This window comes from Heteronotia binoei, chromosome 2 (assembly GCF_032191835.1).
Source record: "Heteronotia binoei isolate CCM8104 ecotype False Entrance Well chromosome 2, APGP_CSIRO_Hbin_v1, whole genome shotgun sequence".
NCBI lineage: Eukaryota > Metazoa > Chordata > Lepidosauria > Squamata > Gekkonidae > Heteronotia > Heteronotia binoei.
The window spans coordinates 102,296,324-102,313,935 of record NC_083224.1 but is presented as its reverse complement, the minus strand read 5'-3'; positions in this window follow the sequence as shown (position 1 = coordinate 102,313,935).

Sequence of the window (17,612 nt, the reverse complement as noted above, 5' to 3'; positions counted from 1 at the left end):
CCAAGTACACTTAAAGGTGTTGGTGATGACCTTTAAAACCTTATATGGCTTGAGATCAGGATATCTGAAGGACTACCTACTGCTTATGAAGCTATCCAGACACTAAAGAGATCTTATGAGGTTCTACTTTGTCTGCCCCTGCCTTCTGAGATTAGACAGGTGGCACCCTGGAAGAGTCTTCTTAATTATGGCACTAAAACGCTGAAACTCCCTCTCCAGAGTCACCTATCCCCTTCTGTTGCTATCTTGTGCTAGCAGGTAAAGACTTTTTAGTTTTGTCTGGCACTTCCTCAGTAATTTCTTCCTTCAGTTTTATGTTTTAGTTGCTGTTGTTATGTTATTGTTTGGTTTTAATGGTTAAGACATGTTTCATTGTGTATATTTTAAAATCTATTAGCAGTCTTGATGGTCCTGATAATGGCAGAAAGGTGGGGCATAAATGTTGTGCCTAAATAGATAGTGTGGTTTCAACAGTCTGCATTACCCTTTCTACCAACCCATTTCTGGACAGAAGTTGCAGTGCCAAAATATGTTTAGTCTGATCATCATGACCATATGTTATAAATTGATTACAAAGACTAATTGAGAGCAGAAACCAGATATTGCCTTCTGGAAGGAGCTAAATTTAATTATTTTTAACCCCACCCCCAACTGTCTAGGGGTGTTGTAAATGTTGCCATGAACATGTTCAACAACTGAATTTACCATGTTCAATCAGATCTGTGCTGATCATCACTCATTTTGTTTGGTTTATGCCAAACAGTGGTGATCTGCTGAACTGGTTGGTATTGGATTTTTACAAAATTGCACATGGTCCAGGGTGCTGCCAATTCAAATTGATGGACAGCCATTAGCATCATTAAGGCCTACTTAGTTGAATGCTGAAGGGTAGGATTTTATTGAAACACAACATCTATTTATGGCTAATTGTGAATGACACAACTTTTTATTTAAACAATCAAGGTAGTAGAATTCAACTGGGCTTTGTGAAAACATGTATGCATTAAAGGCCCATTGTGCTTTGGGAAGGAATACGTGAAGCATCCCGACAAACAGCCATGAACAGACTTATGAATTATCTAATGAATTGCTGAAAAATCAGGTATCTGGTAAACAGGATGAGAGATGAACCATTAGGAATTTGAATAGCCCTACAGCTGTCGGCTATATTAAACCTTAGGTTACCATTGGGACTCTGGTACAATAGATACAAACTAGTATGTAGAGGGTTTCAGATTTAGCCCTAGCGCTACCAAAAAAATGCTTTTAGTCAGCAGGTATAGAGAAATAAAACCTATTGACTTATATCTTATCACTCTGCTTGGCAAGTTTGAAGCCTTCCCTCTGCTGAAGAAGCTAAAGAGTCACTTCCATCAGAGAAAGGGTTCTTAGACTGGCTTCAGACTTGTTTAGAAGAGTGGTAGAATAAAAACCACTACTTTCAATGGGACCTATTCACATGTTAAAGATTGCAGTCTCAGAAATGCTTTGTCATATATGTGCTGCCTAGAAAATTTAATAATTTTAGTTTGAGGAATGTCATTTCACATGCAGTAAATTGTTAATTTTGTTTTGAGATTATGAGTAACAAGGCCTAGTAGTAACGGAAAATAAATTACTGAAAGCTGTGATGGTTCTTGCTGAAAACACTGCACAAGCAATTGCTATTTTATTGCATATAGCCATGGAAAAAGAAAGAATATACATTATAATCTGAAAATTTTCCATTGATCACATAATGTTTTTCCTGATGGTTCTACCTTAGTTTAATATTCTTCAGCTGCTGTCAAAACACACACAAGAGGGGAACCCACAGCTGTTATTATTGTTACTAAAATGCCCAACTGCCCATTTATAATAATAAACTTAATAAAATGTTATGTAGCTTCTTTTTGGTCAGGGTGTTACCAGGTCCCAGGTCTACCAAGTAAAAGGCAAACTTATAGAAAAATATATAAACTTTATTTACAAGATAAAAGGGAAGGGAAACACAAAATGGGATGATAAAAAGCAACTAAAACAAACATACTGTGCACAAAGGAACACTAAACAAAAACCTTAGGCAATTTGCCTGTCTCCCTACACTGGACTGTGTATTAATTGGCTAATTCCCTAGACTAATACTCACTTGTAGCGTATTGCAATAGCATAAGGCGGCAACCATTTCGTTATAACGCAATGTGGCAACCATTTCGTTATAACGCAATACAGCAACCATTTCGTTATGACGCAATAGCGTTAGTCCGCGTAGCCGGACAGCGGAGGCGACTGGGGACACCCAGGCGACTCCGCGGGAAGCGCTGAGCCCGCCAATCAGCAGCAGTGGCAGGAAGTTCAACAGGCCAGGATTGGGCTGGCCTGTCAGGGAAGAAGTTCCGGGAATGTATATAAGCGGGACCCGGCCCGTGTGCTCGCTCTCTTGTAATGTGTCTCCATTAAAGCATGTTGCCCTACCAACGTCTCCCGTCTCAGTACGTTACAGTGGCGACAAGGATGGGATTCTAGCCACGTCGGCTACACTGGAGACAGGGCAACCCACAGGCCACGATCGCCGCCGCTATCAGCATGGCTCACCAGAGCGGCACCACCGGCCACATCGAGACCTTCAACCCCGCAAATCCCGAGGCCTGGGAGTCGTACTCGGAACGGGTTGAGTGCTATCTGAGGGCCAACTGGATCACAGAGGATAGCATGAAGAGGGACGTTCTCCTGAGCGTCTGCGGGGCGGCCACATTCGAGATCGCCAAAGGTCTCTCGGCCCCCGCCCGACTCACAGAGAAGTCCTACAGGGAGGTTGTCAGGCTCCTCACCGGCCACTTCTTGCCTCAACCGTCGCGAGCGGCCCGCCGGTTCCTCTTCCATAGGAGGGATCAGGCCTCAGGGGAATTGGCCGCCGACTACCTGGCGGCCCTATGCCAGATCGCAGGCAACTGCAACTTCCCCCACCTGGAAGAGACCCTGGCCGATCGGTTCACGTGGGGCCTTCACGACGAGAGGCTCCAGCAGAAGCTCTTTGCGAAGGAAGAGCTCACCCTCCAGAGCGCATTCAGTGAAGCCGTGGCGTTCGAGAGGACCTCGAGGACTTTCCCCAGGGCGAAGACTGACGCAGTCCACCACGAGGAGCTGGACCCCGACCGTCAGGACGAAGGAGAAGCGTTCCAGTTGCGCTGCCCAGCAGGGGCCACCAACCGCACACCACACCGATCGACCCCCAGCGGCGGCGAGAGCACCAGCCACAAAGTGCGCCAGCTGCGGCAACCCCCACGACAGAAGGGACTGCCAGTACCGGACCTGGGACTGCCGGAGCTGCGGAAAGACCGGCCACATAGCGAGGGCTTGCCGGGCCAAGTCCAATCGCCGGAGGACAACCACTCACCACGAGTCGACGGAGTTCCACTCCACGGCCTCCACCACACTACAGGTACTGAACTTGCCCCTTACCACCCCCGACAAGATCAAAATGGCAGTCCTTGTTGAGGGAGCCCCATGCCAAATGGAGGTGGACTCAGGCTCCTCCATTTCCATTATAGCAGAGGAGACCCTGAGGAAACTGTGCCCCCGCCAGCGGCTTCAACTAAGGCCGGTGGACTTCATACTGCGGGACTTTTAGAAGAACCCGGTTCAAATCATGGGGTGGGCCTGGGTGCAAGTTGAGAGGGGGTCCTTCAGTGGCCCGCTGGACATCCTGGTGGTGAAGCACCAGTTTACCACCCTGCTAGGACTGGCGTGGTTCAAACCCTTGGGGATCCGCGTGGAGGGGGTGGGGCAAACTCTAACACCCAGGGGGTTCAGGGAGGTATGCCAAGAGTTCCCCAACATGTTTGACGGTTCCCTGGGGAGCTACAAGGGGCCGGCCATTTCCCTACCGCTCGACCCGACGGTCAGGCCGATCCGGCTCAAGGCCAGGCGGGTCCCATTTGCCTTGAAGCCAAAAATCGAGGCTGAACTGGACCGCCTCATTGCCCAAGGGGTCTTGGAACCGGTGGACTACGCCACGTGGGAGACCCCCATTGTAACCCCGATCAAGCCAAACGGGGAGGAGCGGATTTGTACCGACTATAAGTGCACAATAAATAAGGCACTGCAGGATAACTCCTACCCCGTGCCAGTGGTGAGCCACATCCTGGCAGCCCTAGCAGGGTCAAAGATCTTTGGGAAGCTGGATCTGGCACAGGCCTACCAACAGCTTCCGGTAGATGCTAAAACGGCGGAGGCCCAAACCATTGTGACACACAGGGGGGCCTTCCGAGTGCGGAGGGTACAGTTCGGGGTCAGCGTCGCTCCGGGGATTTTCCAGAGTATAATGGACACTCTTTTTAAAGGGATCGCCGGAGTCCAGCCGTTCTTCGATGATGTTTTGATCGCTGCCCCGGACCCCGAAGAATTCGGCAACCGCCTAAGAGAAGTGCTCCGCCGGTTCCAAGCAGCAGGGCTCAAGGTCAAGAGGGAGAAGTGCTTGCTGGGGGTACCAAGGGTGGAGTTCCTAGGATTCACCGTAGACGCAGCGGGAATCCACCCAACGGAGGAAAAGACACGAGCCATCGTGCAAGCCCCGGCCCCCACCTGCAAAGCGGAGCTACAAAGCTTCTTGGGGGTGCTCAATTTTTACCACTCGTTCCTCCCCCACAAGGCAGCTCTTGCAGGACCCCTACATCGGCTGCTGGACAAACAAGCCCCTTGGGTATGGGGCAAACGGCAAGCCGCCGTGTTTCAGGTGGTAAAAGACATTCTGGTTTCCAATGCGGTGCTCCACCATTTTGATGAGCGCCTCCCGGTCATCTTGGCTTGCGATGCATCGCCATACGGGGTGGGCGCTGTCCTGGGGCACCAACTCCCGGACGGGAGGGAGGTACTGGTGGCGTACTACTCCCGTACACTCACACCGGCCGAGCGCAATTACGCACAAATAGATAAGGAGGCCTTGGCAATCGTGGCGGGGGTCCACAAGTTTCAAGATTATCTGTATGGGCGGAGGTTCACAATAGCCACTGACCACAAGCTGCTCTTAGGTCTGCTGGCCCCTGACCGCCAAACCCCCCAAATACTTTCACAGCGCGTGTTGAGGTGGAATCAATTCCTCAACTCTTACATGTACACACTAGTCCACCGAGCCGGCAAGGCTATGGGCCACGCTGACGCGCTGAGCCATTTGCCACTCCCCGACACAGAACCTGACCCAGCCCCAGCACACCTGGTCATGTTGGTCGAGTCCCTCCCGGAGCCGCCCCTCCACGCTGCGGAGGTTTCGAAGGCCACTGGGAAGAACAAAACACTGGCAAGGGTTCTCGACTGGGTGGTGAGGGGGTGGCCAGAAGGGAACATGGGGGAAGAGTTTAGGCCCTACAAAACGAGAAGAGAGGAGCTAGCAGCTCACAAAGGCTGCATCTTGTGGGGAAGCAGGGTGGTGGTTCCCCCCATGCTGCAGAAGCGAGTTCTAGAGTCGCTTCACGAGACCCACCCCGGCATAGTCCGAATGAAGGCTTTAGCCAGGAGCTACGTCTGGTGGCCGGGGATGGATGAAGAGATCGAGAACTGGGTTCAGAGGTGCAGCATGTGCCAGGAGTCGTGGCCAGAGCCACCTAGTGCCCTGGCTACATGATGGGAAACCACTAGGAAACCCCGGTTCAGGCTTCACCTAGACTTCGCGGGGCCCTTCCAGTGACAGATCTTCCTGATTATGGTGGACGCCTACACAAAATGGCTGGAGGTCATTCCAGTAGTGTCCACTTCATCAGCAGCCGCCATCCGGGCACAGCGCAGGGCACTTAGCACCCACGGGATTCCAGATACTATTGTCTCTGACAATGGGGCAGCTTTCACCTCCGGGGAATGTCAGGCGTTCCTGCAGAGGTACCTGATCAGACACATAAGGTCAGCCCCGTTTCACCCAGCCACCAACGGACAGGCAGAGCGCATGGTCCGAACTACCAAGGAAGCCCTGGGCCGGATAGTACAGGGCGACTGGGACCACAGGCTGGCCGCCTTTTTGTTTGACAACAGGGTAACCCCCAACCCGGTCACGGGAGTGAGCCCGGCGGAGCTCCTCATGGGGCGCAAACTCATTACGAGGTTCAACAGGTTACACCCCGACCGAGCCTCCGACATCAGGGGGTCCCCGGAAACCAGGGACGCAGCCAGGGGTTTCTTCGCGGGGGACCCGGTGTTCGCCCGTAACTATGCCGGGGGACCGGGGTGGCTAGCAGGACGGGTGCTGCGGGTAATAGGGTCCCGCCACTATGAGGTGTCCACAGAGGGGGGCCAAGTCCTACGGCAGCACATCGACCAAATGCGCCGCCGCACTTTACCGGAGGGGCCCACCGAAGCGGGAGAAGCAATGCCCGGGGCGGAGCCAGCGAGGGATCTACCCGAGGCCGCCGAGCCAGCACCGCACCTGCCCACACCAGCGGAGGCCGGGCGATCAACAGAGCCAGACCAGCAGCAAGCCGACGCATCACCCCTCGGAGATGCCCCGACCACAGAAGCCGCCCCCATACCTCAAGCAGCCCCAAGGAGGTCAACACGGGAGAGTCGGCCTCCCGCCTACCTCCAGGACTATGTACATTAACTATGGGGGGAGGAGTGTAGCGTATTGCGATAGCATAAGGCGGCAACCATTTCGTTATAACGCAATACAGCAACCATTTCGTTATGACGCAATAGCGTTAGTCCGCGTAGCCGGACAGCGGAGGCGACTGGGGACACCCAGGCAACTCCGCGGGAAGCGCTGAGCCCACCAATCACCAGCAGCGGCGGGAAGTTCAACAGGCCAGGATTGGGCTGGCCTGTCGGGGAAGAAGTTCCGGGAATGTATATAAGCGGGACCCGGCCCGCGTGCTCGCTCTCTTGTAACGTGTCTCCATTAAAGCATGTTGCCCTACCAACGTCTCCCGTCTCAATACGTTACATCACTGATGCTTTTTCTGCTGTTAGGCCCACAACACCAGAGAGAAGTCCCGTCCTCATTCACCTGGTTGTGTTGTTACCTTCTCCTAGATCTTCTGGAGATGACTCCTAGCTTCTAGCTTGGAAAAGTAAAAGCTCCTCCTTTTGTGGGCACCTGACCTGATTTTATCCAGGCTGGCTGATTGGTCAGCCAATCTCTGACAAGATTTAATTTAAAAGCTGTCATCTAGCCTTGACTCTAGATGCTAACCTGTCAAGGCTAGATCCAAACAATCTATGTCTCTTGTGGACTGACTCCACAGGTGCATCCAGTTAGTCTCCATCTGGGACTACTTAAGTGCCTATTATCTTGACATACTGCTGGTGCAAATCCTGCAACACTTATAACACATATAGACATTGAAACCACAAACACTTAGGTGTCTCTCAGTTTCTTGACAGCTGCATCCATCTGTTACAGATTTCAAAAACCACAAGGTAAAGGAAATTGTGATAATGTGTGCAAAATGTATAAAATAAATATTCAATAAGCTGTGAGGCTTTTGTGAATTTTTTCGAAGATAAAGTCTCGTCGCTCCAACACGACCTTCCCACCATACTTGATACAGTGAAAGAACTTGGGGCACCGAGCACGTCTTCTGGTCCAGTTCTGAATTCCTTCAGTTCACTCAGCCTAGAGGAAGTCGGCAGGATCCTTTTAGCTGTACGCCCTATGACTTATAGGTTGGATCCGTACCCGTCCTGGCTTATAAAAGCTAGCCAGGTGATGCTACGTGAACCACTGCAAGGTATCATCAATAGATCCCTGATAGAAGGGATCTTTTCTACACCCCTTAAAGAGGCTGTGGTCTGTCCCCTCTTGAAAAAACCATCTGCAGATCCGGCTGTATTGGCAAACTATCGGCCGGTATCAAACCTTCCCTTTTTGGAGAAAGTAGAGAAAGAAGTACTTTTCTCCCTTTCTCACAATACAAGAACTCGTGGACATTCGATGAAATTGCTGAGCAGACAGGTTAAAACAGATAAAAGGAAGTACTTCTTCACCCAAAGGGTGATTAACATGTGGTATTCACTGCCACAGGAGGTGGTGGCGGCCACAAGTATAGCCACCTTCAAGAAGGGTTTAGATAAAAATATGGAGCACAGGTCCATCAGTGGCTATTAGCCGCAGTGTATGTGTGTATATAAAATTTTTTGCCACTGTGTGACACAGAGTGTTGGACTTGATGGGCCGTTGGCCTGATCCAACATGGCTTCTCTTATGTTCTTATGTTCTTATGTTATAGAGCGGGCAGTGGCAATTCAGCTACAGGGATTCCTGGAGGACACTTCCGCACTGGATCCATTCCAGTCCGGCTTTCGACCAGGTCACGGGACGGAGATGGTTCTGGTCGCTCTCATGGATGACCTCCTGAGACATCTGGATTGGGGCGGCTCAGCAGTGCTGCTATTATTGGACCTGTCAGCCACTTTTGATATGGGTGATCATCAGCTACTGACTGGCTGCCTTGCCAACGTGGGGATTCAGGGGTCTGCCTTACAGTGGTTGACCTCCTTTCTCCAAGATCGAGGACAAAGGGTGGTGATAGGGGAGGAGTCATCCCTGAGGCACTCACATGTGGTGTGCCTCAGGGTGTGGTTCTGTCCCTGATGTTATTTAACATCTATATGCGCCCCCTTGCCCAGACGACACCCAGCTCTATCTATTGATGGGTGGCCAGTCCGACTGTACCCCAGAAAATCTGGACCTGGTTCTTCAAGCCATAGCATCCTGGCCCAGGCTGAGTTGGCTGAAATTGAATCCGACGAAGACGGAGGTTCTCTATCTGAGCCAGGGTGGTCCAAGGAGAGGGGTCCAGCTGCCGGCTCTAGACAGGGTGCCATTGATACCGGCCCCTAAGGTCAAGAGCTTGGGCGTGCTCCTTGAGTCCTCCCTTACAATGGAGGCCCAGGTAGCAGCCACTATTAGATCCGCCTTTTTTCATCTTCGGTGGGTGTGGCAGCTGGCTCCTTTTCTGGAGCACAATGACTTAGCAATGGTGATCCATGCTATGGTCACCTCAAGAATAGATCACTGTAATGCTCTCTACATGGGGCTACCCTTGACGCTGACTTGGAAACTACAGTTAGTGCAGAACGCTGTGGCACGGCTGTTAATGAGGCTCCCTCGATGGGAGCACATTCAGCCAGTATTGAAAGAGCTTCACTGGCTACCTATTGTGTTCTGAATCCGTTTCAAGGTGTTGGTATTGACCTTTAAAGCCCTTTATGGTCAGGGACCTGTTTATCTGAGGGACCACCTTTCCCCATATATCCCCCAGAGAGCACTGCGTTCAGGGACAAAAAATCTGCTGTCCACCCCTGGACCAAAAGAGGCCAGGTTGCATTTGACACGAGCCAGGGCCCTTTTGATGGCAGCACCAGAGTTATGGAATGCTCTCCTGGAGGCCATAAGGGCCCTGTGGGACCTTCCTACATTCCACAGAGCCTATAAGACCGAATTGTTTTGACAGGCCTTCGATGTTTAAACTGAGAGAGAGCTGCCACCTGACATCAGTTAGAGTTCCTGGTGACCAACTGTCTGAAAAGCAGAACCGCCAACATAGTAATGGTACAGCACCGTGGAATAGTTTTTAAATTTTAATTGTATTAATGTTTTATAGATTTTATTGACTTGTTTTTAATCGTGTAAACGACTGTTGTAAGCTGCCCTGAGTCCACTTGCGGAGAGGGTGGGATAAAAGCCTAATGTAAATAAATAAATACATAAATAGAGTATATTATGAATGAATTGTACTTCTTTTATTACTTAAATAATTGCTATATCAACTGTAATCATATACAGAAAACTTCAAGTACAAATCATTATAACCATACAATTCATATGTAAAGAAAAATCCCAGTCTGCGTATATTTATAAATCAAAGCATAGTCAATATATCAAGAAAACAGAATCCAGACAATCTAGTTTTGAGTCCAGAAATCCATCCCAGAATGCATTAATGAGGTATCCAGATTTATTTCAGCCCATTTCAAGTACAAACCTCTTCTTCAGCTGAAGTCTAATATTGGATTGTATTAGAAACCAGGGAGATTACCAACTTCCGGGTTTGGGTCATGTAGGATTGAGCTATTTCTCAGGAGAGGAGCAGACCAGAGCCTCTGTTCTGGGCAGAGAAGGAGATCCTAATGCCTGCTGCCTACTTCTCCCAGGCAGGGAGAAGCCCATGGCATGCATATTAAATTCTGAGGGGATTTACTTTGGCTGACGAGGAATTCCAGTGGGGTTCCTCTTTGGCTTTGAAGAGTCCCCAGAGAAGGATTGCATTCCAACGTATACAGAGGACTTCTGGGGTCATTAAATTGACTTAAATTCACCAGGATTCAAAGCTTCTTTGGAACTATTTAACATCTATCTTTGAAGAGAACGGTGTTCAAAAGGATTGCGGCTTTAAAGGTAAAAGATCTTTATCTATCACTCTGGGACTAAAATAAGACTTATTTGAAATAAAGACAAAGGTCTAGATCCAACTACGTTATTTTAAAGTAAAGAAGATAAAGGAGAGGGGAAATTCGGGACTAATGGAATTTAAGAAACAAAGTTAAAAGATGAAAAACAACTTTTGTTTTGAATAACTGTGGTTGGGCCAGAGAACCCTCTCTGAAACAGAGCTGCTGATTTGATGGATGTCACAGGAAATGGCGTTATAGAAGTATCGTGAGACTTCTCAACCATTGAAAACGAGACTTCATGGCAAGAAAGGAAGGAAGTAGCCATTAGGAGAAGGGAAAACTGCAAGCCTCCTAGCCCTCTCTAGGATCATAAATCATAGAGAAGTACCTGTGGCCATTAAGAGAAGGTCAAAAGTTTAAAAATTTTTTAAAAGAAGGGACTTTAAAAAAAAGTGGAGCCGGCAGATATCATCATTAAAAGGTAAAATCTATTGGACTATATGCTTGGAATTAATTTTGGAGCACTCTAGGAGAATTTTTTTTTTTTTAAAAAAAAAGGGGCAGAAAAGCTGCGGATGCCATTTCAAAGAAAATAAAACTTTAAAAAATTAATATCTTGACTTAGGAGCCTCTGGGAATGGCGATTTTGGGCTCATCTAAAAGGGCATGCTTTAATCTACAAGACTGTGTAATTGAAATCTGATTTGGTGAGATCAACTTCAGAGCCTATTTTAGCAATGGGCAGTCAGTGATGTCTGTGCATAAATCAGGAGCAAAACAGATTCGTACGAGGGCTAGGTCACTTTAAGAAGCAAAAATGTCTAAATGGCAGGAGGCAGTAGATGCCATGGAGGCAAGACTGGCAAAAGTAATAAAAGATTCAATAAGAGAGAGTAAGAAGGAATTAAAAAAAAGATATTGAAACCAGTGCAGAGGCGGTTAAGAAAGAAGTCAAAAAAGAAATTGAGGATCTCAGGAAAGACTCTCAAGCAGCATTAAAGAAAGTGCAGGGGGTAGAAGAAAAGGTGAAAGACCAAGACTCAAGAATTGACACAGTGAATGCAGGAGAAAGCAGTACTACAACATTGCAAACCAATGGAAAATCGGATACGTCTGAGAGGGGTGCCTGAATCTGAGGGGACTGATTTAAGGACATATATAATAAGAATCATTGCTGAGTTTTTGGGGGATGACCCTGATGAAACCAGTTACTTCTATGATTATATCTACAGGGTCAACTCAGTCTATGCCAGAAAAAATAAATTACCAAGCAATGTGGTAGTAAGATTTGTGACAAGAGATATGGTGGAAAAGATTTTAAGTAAACAATTTGAAAATTGGATGGTGGATGGCAGTAGTGTAAGAATTATGAAAGAATTGCCAAGAAAAGTCATAAACGACAGGAGACTGTATAAAAAATTGACTGAAAAGCTGAGAGAAAATGAAATGAGATACAGATGGATACTTCCAGAAGGTCTAAGTTTTGAATACAAAGGAAAGAGAGTTACAATCACAAGCACTCAAGAAATGACAAAGTTTTTTGATGAACATAAGGAATTTGGGGATACAGAATAAAAATAAAAAATCATGATGGATTACAAATTAATATCTTGGAATGTAAATGGACTAAATTCACCACAAAAAAGAAGGGCAACTTTTCATTGGATTAAGAAACAAAAATGTAATATAATTTGCTTACAATAAGTATACATCAAACAAATGGATTACAGATTTTTATGGAACAAACAACTGGATATGGAATTTTATTTGTTGGCCTAGGAGAAAAAAAGGAGTGTTTTTTTAATGTTAAGCAAGAATTAGACCCAGAATTGATTTTTAAGGATCATGATGGTAGATATATTGCAGTGGAAGTGATGTTGAACCACAAAAAAAAAATTGTTATTGGGATTGTATGCCCCAAATGAAGCAAAATACTCTTTCTTTAAAGACATTATGCAACAATTAGATTAAGTGACGTATGAGCAAATTATGATAATGGGAAATTTTAATGGAACAGTTAAAAATATTTTGGATAGATCTGGGGGAAAAAATAATGAAGGAAAATTACCAAAGTCATTTTTTGATTTAGTGAAACAAGAAAGTCTGGAAGATATATGGAGGGAATTTAACCTCAAAGAACATGACTATACTTTTTTTTCAGCAAGGCATAATTCTTTCTCAAGAATTGATATGTTGTGAATTACAAAAGGTCTTGGGCTTATAACGAAAAAAATGGAGATTCTTCCTAAAATAGGGGCAGACCATAATCCATTAATGTGGTCTGCAAAACCTGTGAAAAAGACCTTAAGATGGCGGTTAAATGAAAATTTGCTGCAGAAAAAGGACATAGTGGTGTCTCTGGAAAAAGAGACTAAAGTTTTCTTTCAAATAAATGAAAAAGAGGACATTCAATTTCAAACTGTGTGGGACGCATACAAAGCGGTAATGAGGGGCATCTTAATTAAACTGAACAAAAAAGACAAAAGAGCCAAAGACAAACAAATGCTGGACATTTAGGAAGAGATTGGAAAAAAGGAGAGGGAGTTTAAAAAGAGACCTGGGAAAAAGAAAATTAAAAGAGCGATTACAATATTACAAAGCCAACTGAGACATTTGTTAAACAAAGAAGTGGAATGGAATTTAAAAAGACTTCAACAGAAATCCTTTGAAGGAGCAAATAAGCCTGGAAAATACTTGGCTTAGCAAATGAAAAAAAAAAGGGAGAATAAAGTCATCAACAAAATTGTATTGGGAGGTAACGATATTGTTGACCAGGAAGGAATTAAAAGAGAATTTTATAAATATTATGCCAAGTTGTTTAAAAGCCAAAAGGTGGATAAGGAAAAAATTGACGCATATTTACAGAAAATCAAAGTAAATCCCTTAACAGGAAATATGGAGAAGGTTTTAAATGAACCAATTGAAAAAGTAGAAATAGAAGCGGCAATAAATTCAATGAAATTGGGGAAGGCACCCGGTCCAGATGGTTTCACAGCAAAATTTTACAAAGTCCTCATGCAGAAATTGATGAATATTATAAGAACAGTTGGGGAAATACCTAATACATGGAAGGAAGCAGTAATTCTGTTGATACCGAAAGAAGACAGAGACGCCACGAATGTAAAAAACTATAGACCAATTTCATTACTTAACAATGACTATAAAATATATGCTAGAATACTAGCAGAACGCCTTAAACAGCATTTGAACAATTTTATTAAAGATGAACAAGCAGGGTTTCTTCCCAGGAGACAAATTAGAGATAATATCAGAAAAGTTATAGACATTCTTGAATATTATGAGAAACATCCTAAAAAAGAAGTAGCATTATTCTTTGCAGACGCAGAGAAAGCTTTCGATAATGTGCATTGGGATTTTATGTTTGCAGTGATGGAGAAACTGAGATTAGAAGAAGATTTTATAAGAATGGTGAAGGCGATATATACTGAACAACAAGCAAGACTTTGTATAAATGCAGATTTGATGGAAAAAATGATAATTAGTAAAGGAACAAGACAAGGTTGCCCTCTATCTCCATTGATATTTATAATGACTTTAGAGGTTTTGCTTATGCAAATTCAAGAAGATAAAGAGATAGAGGGAATGAAATTGAGAGGTTTTTCTTATAAATATAGAGCATTTGCAGATGATGTAATGTTTATAAATGAAAATCCCACTCATGTAGCACCATTATTGCTTCGTAAGATACAAGAATATGGAGAACTGGCAGGTTTTTATATAAACAAAGAAAAATCGAAAATTTTTGCAAAAATATGTAAAAGAGTAAATAGAAAAACTACAAAGCTTAACAGAGTATGAAGTTACATCAAAAGTAAAATATTTAGGTGTGGAAATCACAATGAAAAATATTGACATACAAAAATAACTATGAGAAGCTTTGGCATAAGATTGATGGAGATCTGATAAAATGGAATAAATTGAACTTGTCTGTACTGGGTAGAATTTTTGCAATTAAAATGAATGTTTTACCAAGAATTATGTTCCTGTTTCAAACAATTCCAATAGTGAAGGATAATAAACAATTTAATAAATGTAAAAGGAAAAATTCAGAATTTGTATGGACCGGGAAAAAACCAAGAATTAAAATGAAAATTTTGACTGATGCAAAAGAAAGGGGAGGTTTCCAACTGCCAGATTTAAAACTGTACCATGATGCAGTATGTTTGGTGTGGATCAAGGAATGGATGACGTTACTAAATAGAAAACTACTAGTACTAGAAGGTCATGGAAATGTTTTTGGTTGGCATGCATATATGTGTTATGGGAAAAGTAAGATGGATTTTTTTTCTCGCATCACTATATAAGAAGCAACTTGTTAAATACCTGGTCAAAATATAAAAGATATCGGGATGAGAGGAAACCGCTCTGGATTGTGCCAACAGAAGTAATAAAGTTATATTCAGATACTAATGAAGAGAAGTGGTTATCATATAAACAATTGTTAAAAATACATGGAGGAAAGGTGGAATTAAAATTGGCTGAAGAATTACAATATAAATATAACTGGTTTCAATTGCAACAAATTAAGAGTTTGCTTGAACAGGACATTAAAAATGATGGAATAAGACAAGAACAAACAGAACTGGAGAGAATGCTGTTTGGTGATAACGAAAAGTTGATTTCAAGAATTTATAAATTATTATTGAAATGGTCTACGGAAGATGAAGTAGTCAAATCTCAAATGATAAAATGGGCAATAAATATAAAGAAATACAAATGGAATCATGGGAGTATTTATGGAAGAACTCTATGAAGATATCGACATGTTATAACATTAAAGAAAATTGTTTCAAAATGTTATACAGGTGGTACATGACACCTAAGAAATTGGCAAAAATGAACAATCAGGTGTCGGATAGATGTTGGAAATGTAAAAAGCATGAAGGATCTTTCTACCATATGTGGTGGACTTGTGAAAAGGCAAAGCAATTTTGGCAAATGATTCAGCAAGAGATCTCAAAAATTTTGGTTTATGACATTAAGAAGGCACGAGACATCTTTTTGTTGGGATTACAAAATGGAAAATTTTCCGAAACAAGATAGAATGATTATGTGGTACATGCTTTCAGCTGCACGGACATTGTATGCACAGATGTGGAAGCAAGATAAAATACCAGAAAAGTGGGACTGGATCTTAAAAGTTATGCATTGGAGTGAAATGGACAAGCTTACAAGAATCTTAAAAGAATATGACTTAGAGAAGTTTAAATTGAGTAGGGAAAAATTCAAAAATATGTTGAAAAGCAATGGAAGGTAAAAGGACACTTGGTGATTTTTGACAATAGTTGAATTTTTGAGGAATAATAAATGGACTAAAGTCATAAAATGAGATTAAGTGAACATATTTTTTATTTTTTCTTCAACTTTTTCTTTTGACAAGGACTAAAAGATAAGAATGAAGATGGATTATAACTATATTATATGGTTGTTTTTTTCTTTCTTCTTGTCTTAAGGTTTTTTTTTTAATGAAGATTCTTTAATTGATAAAATTACCTTTTATTTTTAGCAAATTAAGTAAAATACACCGTCAGGGGTCATGAAAAGGGGGAGAGGGAGGAGAAGAATATGTAATGTATTTGTACTAACTTTTTAATAATAGATGATGAATATTATTACAATATATTGCAGAATAAAAAAAGAAAAAAGAAACCAGGGAGTTTACCCATAGTGGAATATTGACTCTGTTCAGCGAAGAGATCATGAGAATCCAAATAAGAAATTGCTAAGCAACTCTAAACACATACAACTATTCGGGGCGGCACTAGGTTTTTTGGTGCCCTAGATGAGGGCCCTCCTGTCCCCAACTTCCTGCCCTGCCACCTGCGCCCCTCCTCCCATCCACTTACTTGCATGCACAAGGCACAGGCCTCATGTGAATGTTTCCCACCTGTCTCTTGGGGTGGGCACATCATAAGCTGCTACATCCAGGTGGAGGAGGGTGGTGGAGAGATTTACAGTGGTGAGGGTGAACGTGTTGCTGGGTGCCCTGAGCTGAGGGTGCCCTTGCCCGCTTCTGCCCTTAGGTAGTACACTGGGAGGGAGAGTGCCCTGCACCACTCCATTGACCCTGCTCAGCCCCTTCCCTGCCACTACTGCCTGCAGCACCAGGCTGGATGGTGAGGTGGAGAAGGGTGAGGGCAAGTGTGGCAGTGGGCTGGGAGGCACGAGCATGGCAGTGAGTGAGAGGGGGAACCTGCTGCCCCCATGGCCCACTTGGCATGTTGGGAGGGGGCACCCGCTGCCCCTGTGGCCAGGCAGCACCCTAGGTGGTGGCCTACCTGACCTACTGGGTAGCACCAGCCCTGCAACTGTTATTGTCAGAAATTACAACACACTCATTGACTCTGTAAAGCAAAAAGGTCACAAGAATCCAAAGATAATTCCAAAGAAACAATGGCACCAATCCAAATTCTCACAGGGAAAGAAAATTCACGGCATATTCACAGGTTGGTTATGCTGTGATTGAAGGCATAAGAACATAATACATGTACCATTAAGTGCTTTTAGGTGGTATAGTAGGAGGACATAGTTCGAAGGAGATATTTATCAATGTACTGGTCAGTCCGTTAAAAGGACATGTCCACAAATCAATATAATCCCATTCAAAAGACATGCAATGCTAAGAATGTTAAAGAAAAAACAAACAATTAAATACATAATACAACAATTATAAGATCTTACAGATATGAAACATTTTTTAAAAATGAAAGTTCTAGTGACTAATTAAGCCCTTGTGGTTCTAAAGTTTTAAGCCTGAATATCCAATATGTTTTTCTGCATAATTTCTGGGCATCAGTCCTAGAGTATTGATGTCTTTCCAATTTCTCCAAAACAAGAAATTTGAAGTCCTCAAGTTTACGCTCTTTGTCTCAAAAATGACGTACTAAAAGTGCATCCATAACTGCATTTCTTATTCAAGATTCATGTTCAGTGATCCTAGTCCTAATAGGGTGCATGGAGGAACCTATGTAGATAAGATGACATAGACATTAGTGTATGACATAGAGTGTAGTTCTATTAGATTTCTGCTATGTTTTAATGCTTTTAACTGTGTAAAATGCTTAAACTTAATATTTTTATGTTAGATTTTATGTGCTGTGAGCCGCCCTGAGCCACCTTGGTGGGAAGGGCGGGATATAAATCATAAATAAACTAAAACTAAACTAAACTAAACATTATAAAAGGTAAATTGCTCATGAGGTGGCACAATTTGTGTAAGATGAAAGGACTTTTTC